Source organism: Ranitomeya variabilis, chromosome 1 (genome assembly GCF_051348905.1).
Source record: "Ranitomeya variabilis isolate aRanVar5 chromosome 1, aRanVar5.hap1, whole genome shotgun sequence".
Classification (NCBI taxonomy): Eukaryota; Metazoa; Chordata; class Amphibia; order Anura; family Dendrobatidae; genus Ranitomeya; species Ranitomeya variabilis.
In genome coordinates, this window is record NC_135232.1 from 7,774,463 (window position 1) to 7,785,065 (window position 10,603).

The following is a 10,603-nucleotide window of genomic DNA, read 5'->3' on the forward strand; positions in this document are numbered from 1 at the left end:
GGACCAAGCTACAGATGGTGAGGTCCAAAGCTCAAGGCTCCAAGTCCTGAGTCCCGGGGGCTGAACCTCTTAATTTTGCTTCTTTATCCTGATAGAATAATAAAATAATTTGTTTGCATCAGATAATTGTGATTTATTCGGTATCAGATCCGGGGACACAGGTCACAGGTGGGTTTTACTGCACAAATTGGTGGACACAGGGTGATTTTGTGTCTGGTGTCATTTATAGCAAGAACTTTTCCTGTAGAATTGGGTAATAGGATTCTGGCTTCATATAGTGTCTTCATTACAGGAGCAAAAATACAGATGAGGCTAAAGGTGAGGCCAGCACCCAGGAGGCCAGTATATCATGTGTACTGGCTGCATGTGGTGTATAATGTATGATAGATTAATGGAGAGCGCCATATAAATAAAGGCTGAACAGAACGATGAAGCACCACCACTATATGGTGAACAGATCAGCAGCTTTCTAATACGTTCTGGTTCTGATTCATCAAACAGTGTTTTGTCACAATTCTGATGTTACACTGAAATGTCATATTTTTTCCCCAACTCACTGTGCAACTTTTGTCATGTTCTATACCAGTGTGTGCCGGCTCAATGAGGAGCCAGGATTAGGTGGAAATAATTCTGCTTTTATTATCGGAGCCATCATACTGAATACAAGGGAGCCTAGAAAGGTATCATATTGTAAACAGGGGAGCCATGATTCTGTATGCTGGGATCCATGTGGTGGCCATCATACTGAACACAGGGGAGCATTGGTGGCCATCAGATTGTAAAAAGGGGAGCCATGGGGAGTCATCATATTGTAAGGAGGTGAGAAATGAGGAGCCATCATACCTTAGCGGGAGCATCGTACTGTACTCTGGGATCCATATGTGGAGGCCATCATACTAAACACAGGGGAGCCTTGGAGGCAATCATTGTAAACAGGGGAGCTGTGGGGAGCCATCATAATTTAGGGGAGCCATCATACTGTACATAGTAGAGCCATGAGGAGTCATCATATTGTAAGGAGGTGAGAAATGAGGAGCCATCATACCTTAGCAGGACCATCGTACTGTACTCTGGGATCCATATGTGGAGGCCATCATACTAAACACAGGGGAGCCATGGAGGCAATCATTGTAAACAGGGGAGCTGTGGGGAGCCATCATAATTTAGGGGGACCATGATATTGTACTCTGGGATCCATATGTGGAGGCCATCATACTAAACACAGGAGAGCCTTGGAGGCCATCATTGTAAACAGGGGAGCTGTGGGGAGCCATCATAATTTAGGGGATCCATGTGAAGGCCATCATACTAAACACAGGGGAGCCATATAGGGTCATCATCTTTTGCACAGGGGATCCATCATCCTGTACACAGATAGATTTGGGGGGCCATCATACTGTACACAACAAACACATCATCAATCATTAGTGATGAGCGAGCATACTCGTTACTCGAGATTTCCCCAGCACGCTCGGGTGACCTCCGAGTATTTTTTAGTGTTCGGAGTTTTAGTTTTTCTTGCTGCAGCTGAATGATTTACATCTGTTAGCCAGCATAAGTACATGTGGGGGTTGCCTGGTTGCTAGGGATTCCCCACATGTAATCAAGCTGGCTAACAGATGTAAATCATCCAGCTGCGGCAAGAAAAAGTAAAACTCCGAGCACTAAAAAATACTTGGAGGACACCCGAGCGTGCTCAGGAAATCTCGAGTAACGAGTATATTCGCTCATCACTATCCATCATACTACTAAGAGGCAAATCCAAATGAGAAATAGTGGTGTCCTGGGTGAACAGTGGGAATGCGCACAATTTCTCAAGGTGCATGAAGCAGTCACTAGTGGTCAATTAGCAGGACAGCAAAAAAAGTCCAAATGGATGGAAAAAGTGCTGAATGGAAGGAGACGAGGACGGGGAAGACCCCTGGAATCATCTCTGACCCCCAGATCGCTGCTGAGCTGTCACACTTTTACTCCCCTTTAAGAACGGACAATTAAACATTCAAAAATCGACAAGAAATTGCATTTTACAGGAAAGAAACCTCTCAGAAACATTCTTTCCTGTATAATGACTTGTATAAAAGGCGAAATTAAAAAAGGATTAAAAAAAATAATTTAAATAAACCAAAATTTATATTTTTTATTAAATAATAGGACATTTCAGTCTAATCTATGAAGGAAGCAAGAAATGCCAAAAATTAGGGATTCAGAGGGACTCAGATACCCCCTGTATTAGGCTGGAGTCACACTGGCGAGTTTTACGGACCTAAGAGCGCAGAAAATACGTCCGTAAAACTCGCCAAACAAACGGCACAATTATTCTCAATGGGTCTGATCCTATCAGCCGTATATTACGGTTCAGTATTATACGCTCTTGTACGGCCGTAGTAAATCGCAGCATGCTGCGTTTGTCAGCGTATTGCACAAATAATACGCCAATGAAAGTCTATGGGGGCGAGAAAAATACGGATTCCACACGGACCAGCAGTGTGACTTGCGAGAAATACGCAGCGGTGTTAGAGAAAAAAGCCGGTAATTCAATTGCCGGCTTTTCATTTCTCCTTCACAAACCCGACAGGATATGAGACATGATTACATACAGTAAACCATCTCATATCCCTTTTTTTTTGCATATTCCTCTTTACTAATGTTAGTAGTGTGTATGTGCAAAATTTGGGCGCTGTAGCTGCTAAAATAAAGGGTTAAATGGCGGAAAAAATTGGCGTGGGCTCCCGCGCAATTTTCTCCGCCAGAGTGGTAAAGCCAGTGACTGACGGCAGATATTAATAGCCAGGAGAGGGTCCATGGTTATTGGCCCCCCTGGCTACAAACATCTGCCCCCAGCCACCCCAGAAAAGGCACATCTGGAAGATGCGCCTATTCTGGCACTTGGCCTCTCTCTTCCCACTCCCGTGTAGAGGTGGGATATGGGGTAATGAAGGGTTAATGCCACCTTGCTATTGGAAGGTGACATTAAGCCAGATTAATGATGGAGAGGCGTCAATTATGTCACCTATCCATTATTAATCCAATTGTTTGAAAGGGTTAAAAAACACACACACATGATTAAAAAGTATTTTAATGAAATAAACACACCGGTTGTTTTATTATTTTATTGCTCTCTCAATCCATTTGAAGACCCTCGCTTGGCAAAATAATAAACCCACAATATACATACCCTCTGATGAACTGTCAGGTCCCAAGAGGTAATCCATCTGAAGGGGTTAAAATATTTTACAGGCAGGAGCCCTGCTAATGCAGCTGTGCTCGTGCCTGTAAGCCCCGGCGAATGAAGGAAATGTAGGTCAATGACCTGTAGTTACCTTCAGTCGCGGTGATGCGCCCCCTGCAGGTTGTCCTCATGAACTGCAGCCTGGGAACTTTTTCCCACGCTCCAGGTCATATGAGGACATCCACCAGGGGGCGCATCACCGCGACTGAAGGTAACTACAGGCCACTTGCATTCCAATGACTGGGGTATGGACAACTGAACGCCGCGCTGGGACAAGGATGTGGACGTGCTTGATGATGATGCTAGTTGAGTGTGGGCAACGACAGGTGCAGGGCAGGAGGCACCTTCGCATGCATCTTGGACAGGGGATTGGCTTGCACGCACAACAGTGGAAGAAGCAGTGGTGTCACCTATAGACACTGTTCCTGGAGCCTGGGGTTCGGCCCACAAAGTTGGGTGCTTTGCTGCCATGTGCCTGATCATGCTGGTGTTGGTCAGTCTGGTAGTTTTGCTACCCCTGCTGATGTGGGCATGGCAGGTGGTGCAAATGACCTGCTTGGGGTTATGGGCAGAGTCTTTAAAAAACAACCAGACTCAGAAAGACCTAAGAAGTGGGTATGGCAACTTCTGTCATGTTGGTGTTACGGGGAACGGTTGCCCGCCTTCTGTCTGCGGCCACCACACTGCTTCTTCCAGCCTGTTGAGGTTCTATGCCACATTCCCCATGTGTGCTGCTGTCCTTGCTCTTCATGTTCTCCTGCCAGGTTGGGTCAGTTACTATGTCATCCACCACCTCGTCTTCCACATTCGCACCCTGGTCCTCCTCCTGATTTTCAGGCAATTGTGTCTCATCATCGTCCAACTCTTGACACTTTCCCACCATTGCCTTCGTGTGACCATGGCTGCTCAAATATTTGGGCATCGTTACATCCGATCTCATCTTGCCCCGCTTCAAGTGGACCGGACGAGGGACCCGAATCTATAAATTGAAAAGTGAACAGCTCTTCGAAGTGTCCAAGTGTGGGATCAGTTGTCTCAGGGCACTCGTCATAGTGGGAGGAAGGAGGATCAGAATGAGTAATATGCGGTCCAGACTCACGGCTATTCAGACTTATCCATGTGTAAGACGTGGTGGTGGCAAAGTCACTGGAAGCATTATCCACTATTCAACCAACAACCTTTTGACACTGCTCTGGGTTCAATAGTGGTGTGCTGCTGTCCCCTAGTTATTGGGACAAGAAGGTCGAGCGAGAAGATGTGGGTCTTTGTTGTGGCCTAATTTCAGCTTGCCCACGGCCTCGTCCTCTGCATGCACCATCAGCATCATGTCCACTTCCCTGTCTCTTGCTATGCGCCCTGCCCATTTTAAATGGACTACTACAATATTTTCCATGTTCAGTTCAAATGGCTGATTTTGGAGCAAACTTATATGTGATCAGTGTGCGTAAAAACTACAGTTTTAAATACCTGGACTGTAGGGAATAATTATTTTTTCTTTTAACAAACTGTTGTTAATAACTAGGGTAAGACACAGCGAAAACAGTTCAAAGGAGCCATCAAATGCCACAATTTTAGCCCACAGATAGAGGAGGCATTTGACAGAGATACCACAATGCTCAATAGGTGGCCTGTATTTTTGTATTTTTTTTTAGACTGAAAAATACTGTATAGAACTTGGGTAACAGACAGCAAATACAGTGGAATGGAGAAAAAATCGTAATGAAAATAACCATTAATAAGATATAACCTTTATTTTATTTCCACTAAAAAGCATCGGAGGAGGTGATAAGTCCACACCAGACATAAAACACACAGTGAACCTATGACACCTTAAAAAGCTATAGGTCCCTATTTGGTCCTGTATGATGCCCTGCCTGAGTGTGGAGGTTGGCACTCTAGGGGGGTAGCATTATGGCAGCTGCCCCTGATAATCCCTAGATGCACCCGAATATTATAGCTAATCCCGCGCCCTCAATAGGAGACCACTATAGGTATACAGAGCTCACTCCTATTTCTAAAGGGACCCTTTGTGGGCACCCAGAGGTTGGATTATTGGATAATAAATAGCAATTGTCACTTTAGATCCACAATACTGACAGAACACTTATGCTTATCAGTCCAATAGGGCTCCGTCCTTAACTTTGATAAGTCCTTAGGACTGCGTGTGCTAAATCCTATTACCAACAGCATTCAAGTGCATCTCTGGAGCCTGGTCAGTATGCAGACAGCTGACCACATTCAGGACTGTGGATCCATCATAAATCTCATGGTGCGAGTGAGCAATGAGGGAAGATGTTAGATAGAGGTTCTCATCCGTCCCATGTGCCACCCGCCTTTGCCTCTGCCTCAACGCGTTTCGCCTCTGCGGCTCATCAGGAGGCCCGATATTAGATGGTGTGACTTGATAGAAAAATGATGTAGCACAACGCTACCCCCCAGGGTGCCAACCTCCACAGTCCGGCAGGGCATCATACAGGATCAAACAGGGACCTATCGTTTGTTAAGGTGTCGTTGGGTCACTGTGCTTTTATGTTTGGTGTGCACTTATCACATCCTTCGGTGTTTTTTTAGTAGAACGAGGGTAACAGACAGCAAATCTAGTGGAATGGAGGCCTGAAATGCCCAAATTTGTAGCCCACAGATAGATCAGGCATCTGACTGAGGTACCACAATGCTCAATATGTGAACAAGCAAAAAAAAGTGCTCTGGAGTAAAATAATCTGGATTAAGATGTCAAAAAAATTCCTCCTAGCCACTGACACCTGGGGCTAGGTATATATGTGACAAGCAGCAGCAGACAGTAATGGACCCTCTTGATGTATGCGATGATATCTATATACCCACATACGGTGCCTGCAGGCCTTGCACTGATATGTATAGAGCCCCATACACCCCCTGCCTACCTCGCACTGCAATCTATATACTCCGGAATTAGTCCTTAGAAGGACTGTTGGCTTAGCTGGATTTGTGGATCCTGTGATGGTAGACCCTCACTGACTGATAAACCCCCAAATCTGACCCTCTCGGCAGCAGCTCTCTCACCACTGCCTGAATCCGGAGCTGAATGTGACGAGCAGGGCGCGGTCCTGTCTCTTATAGACCTGATGACGCTGTGCGGCCAGCCAATCATGGTAATGCCACAACAAAGATGGCTGCGGTATTACAGTGCGTGACACACAATCCCTGCGTGTTGATTGGCTCTGTAAAGAGCGCCAAACATAAAGGGTGGAGACCCGAGTTCCCGTCGAGCAAACCCAGAAATAGTCGGTGCTCTCTGAGTACCGCGAGTACAGCGTTGCTCAGACGAGTAACGAGCAATACCAAGTATGCTCCCAAATCACTAGTCATTGTCCATTTGGAAGACCCATTTTGGCCCAAGCTTTAACTTCCTGCCTGATGTCTTGAGATGTTGCTTCAGTATTGCCACATAATCTTCTTTTCTTATTACGCCATCTATTTTGTGAAGTGCACCAGTCCCTCCTGTAGGAAAACAACCCCACAACATGATACTGCCTCCACCATGTTTCACAGTTGGGATCGTGTTCTTAGGCTTCCAAGCTTCTCCCTTTTACCTCCAAACTTAACGACGGTCTTGTTATATTGTGTATGTAAACTTCTGGTTTCAACTGTAGATAACACAGGATAAAGCGATTGGCAAAATCTATATGATGTGCACAACACTGGTGACGAGGGCACCAAAGAGACCACCTGATTGGTGGGCAGACATGTTTCAAGCTTGGCATCATGACTCTGGAAAACCATCCATCATGGATTACCTTCTAATTCCTCCTAATGAACCAGTATGAATGGGAAAAGGCGTCGAGGTTATGGCACTTGTTAGCTATATAGAGTCCTTTTTGAAGTAACTATTTGCTTCTGGTCTGGTTTCTTTCTTTTCTATCACCCTATATGGGTGTAAGGATACAGGTGTACTGTATTCCTACACATCAGTTGGATACAGCACAATTTGCGCTTTATTATCTACATGGACACTTTCTCCATACAACATATATTGTGTAGCCGTTTGAGCACTTTTGAACATTCGGGTTTATATACACACCTGACTATATATTGGGCAGGGCCAGACTTTGGCTCCATGATGTTGGATGCTCGGTCCTCTTTTCTCAGGTCCACGGCCACTGGGGACTTACCTTAGTCAGGACTACGTATGGACAGATGACGGTGAGCGGGGCACCATAACTTGTGTGTGGATCGCCCCCCAAGGGCCGTGGGGTACTCGGTACTGGGTCCTTCGGTTCACAGGGGGATGTCACGGTGGCTGACCCGGTCCGTGGCCCTGAGACGTCGTGTAAAAGGGAAAGGTCTTTAAAGGGATAAAGTTTATGTTCGTGACGCCACCTGTGGTATTCGGTCAGGGTGACCGACGCTGCTTTAAGGGGTCCGCTGGGGTGATGTTATGGCAGCTAGATGGTATACCTTCCCACAGGTGAAGTATGTCCCCAGGGCTTCCCGGTGTGTAGATGGTGGATGGTGAGAGGTGCAGAGAAGAACGAGGACACAAGGTTGCAGTCTCTTTATCTTTACTGAAGACTTCAGCATCCACAGTCCAGGGCACCAGACCACAGGGCAGGCAGAGTCCGGCCGGTCCGAAGGCACATCCAGAGTTCCCTTGTCCAGGTGGAAATCAGTAGCCTTCCTTTGCGCTGCGGTGGTGTAGTCCCTTACTGCCTATGGCTTCACATAAGGGTCTCACAGACGCGATGTTTCCTTCTCTCTGTCCCCCATATAGGATAGGACAAAACCCGTATGACTGGTGACTTGAGCCTGTTTATAGGGTCTCTTAGATAACCCGGCTCTGTAGGTGTCACCGTGCCTCCTGGGTGTAGGTGCGGACAGGTAACCTGCAATTAGCTGTCCTGCCGGTCTCTGAAATAAGGCGTAGAGGCCCTTACTCCCTCGGTGTTCCGGCTACCGGGCTTCTGCTCCTCAGAAGGAGACAGTCTGAGTAGGGCTGGTCCCCTTCTGGTATCCTCTCCTTTGCTTCGACTTCCTTCACGCTCGCTACAATACAATTCTGCCTTTAATGTCTCTTTCAGGGAGCTGCAGCTCTGAGGGCATGCACAGCTCCTTTTACCCTCTGTCCTCCTCAGACTACTGCAAATACATACAGAGTCAAAACAAAAGACAGTCAAAACCGCACCCTTTCATATATAAATTGAAGATCTCAGCGGACACAAGGGCGCACGTCCAAAACTAGGGAGCCCATCCTGGCCAGCATCAAGACCACAAAGAACAAAAAGACAGCGCCACAATGGATGGTGAATAAATAGGAGCTTCCATTTATTCTGCCTCCTGTAGCGACGTTTCGGCCAACAGCCCTTTATCCAGCCCAGTACACAGCGTTCTAACCACCATTATATACACATCACCCCTCCCGCTAATTAGCCCAGCACCAATAGGGGTCAATACAAAAGTGAAAACAACATTATAACCTTAACACACATACAAAAATATTAAAACCAGTCCCATAGTCATTACCACAGAGGCCCTTCATATACTCGGCAGCTACATAGCTATGATCGCTCTTATGAGGAAATCCGATCATTTTACAGCTATTATCCCTTACAATGTAAACAAAGCGATGCCACCAATCAGTAGACAGCATTATAGTCCCCATGGCGATAACCCCCCCACAGCTGTGTCCTTATAGTGCACAAACCAGTCATGGTAATCGCTACGCCCCAGCCCCCGACACACACCAGTGTGAACCCGCAATGTCCAGACCCTATCAATCAATCACTGATAGGTGAGATCGATGTAGCTGTGGATCATGAGTTCCTCCATGTGCGTAGTTGAGTCAATCCTCTGGTGAACACACAGCGGCCAAACTGCGCACATCCAAGGTAACCCCGGCTTGTGCTCCTCCGGTGCAGGTATTGTGCAAGTCATCCGGAGTCCTTCCCAGTCAGCGGTGTCCCGCTAGAGGATTGACTCAACTACGCACATGGAGGAACTCATGATCCACAGCTACATCGATCTCACCTATCAGTGTTTGATTGATAGGGTCTGGACATTGCGGGTTCACACTGGTGTGTGCCGTGGGCTGGGGCGTAGCGATTACCATGACTGGTTTGTGCACTATAAGGACACAGCTGTGGGGGGGTTATCGCCATGGGGACTATAATGCTGTCTACTGATTGGTGGTATCGCTTTGTTTACATTGTAAGGGATAGTAGCTGTAAAATGATCGGATTTCCTCATAAGAGCGATCAGAGCTATGTAGCTGCCGAGTATATGAAGGGCCTCTGTGGGAATGACTATGGGACTGGTTTTAATGTTTTTGGATGTGTGTTAAGGTTATAATGTTGTTTTCACTTTTGTATTGACCCCTATTGGTGCTGGGCTAATTAGCGGGAGGGGTGTATATAATGGTGGTTAGAACGCTGTGTACTGGGCTGGATAAAGGGCTGTTGGCCGAAACGTCGCTACAGGAGGCAGAATAAATGGAAGCTCCTATTTATTCACCATCCATTGTGGCGCTGCAAATACATACTCTAATATGGAATACCATAGAAGAAAGAAGTGAAGGAGGATCATGTGTATTAAAATAATAAGTTTATTGGTAAATAATTAAAATGAAAATAAGTTTAACACAGAGGCAGAAAATAATGGGAGAGGGACTAAGAAGGGAGGCCGCCCGGTACAATTCCCAGGGTATAACCGAATCTAATCTAACCCACAGCCATCTGTGCTGTACAAAGGAGGAGGTTATATCTGTAAATGAACAATCAAGGCACAGCAAATTATATATGAGCCCATACAGGAAAAAACCTTAAATATGTAAATGTGTCCCAAATATTGGTTATTCCTCAAAGAAGAGGCAACTATGGGATATATGTGCAGAGAATACAACAGGAAGGTGTTAATAAGCTGGGAAGTGAACTCACTACATGTGCCTAAAGGTGCCAAAAAGAAAGAGAAAGGAAATTCACGTAATGGGGCTAATTTACCTGAGGTGCAGATCAGGAGCAGCCGCGCACTAGGCTGGGAGAACCAATGCTGTTATCCCAAGCCCCACGAGCGCCGTTTCGCAAATGCTTCTTCAGCTGGGGCAGCGACAAGTTAGAAAGGTATTAGGAGGGTGTTTCTGCGGTGTGCCGAGGGAAGCTGAACCCGGAAGGGTCTCTGAGAGGTTCATGGGTTAGGGTCGTCCCACCTTACCAAAGGGGCTTCCGGACATGTGCACCGTGACACAGTGGAACGCACTGCGGTCTCGTGGATCGGCGCCTCCGGAAGTCAAGGGGGGCGTTCGGAATCTGCGCGTGCGCAGGGAGAACTCTCAGGACGCTCCGAGGAAAGGAAGATGTTAAACTAGCGCAGTAGGGACTCACAGAGCGCATCGGGAATGGAGGA

At 46.7% G+C, this 10,603-nt stretch overlaps 1 long non-coding RNA gene across 1 annotated transcript in view; it reads right to left on the minus strand.

The window, feature by feature from the left end:
- LOC143793644 (uncharacterized) overlaps window positions 1-10,391 on the minus strand; it is a 188,648-nt gene extending 178,257 nt beyond the window's left edge. Inside the window, exon 1 of the long non-coding RNA XR_013220168.1 lies at window positions 10,201-10,391. This is a non-coding gene — a long non-coding RNA (uncharacterized LOC143793644). The remainder of the gene's footprint in view (window positions 1-10,200) is intronic.
- Between the last annotated feature and the right edge of the window lie 212 nt (window positions 10,392-10,603).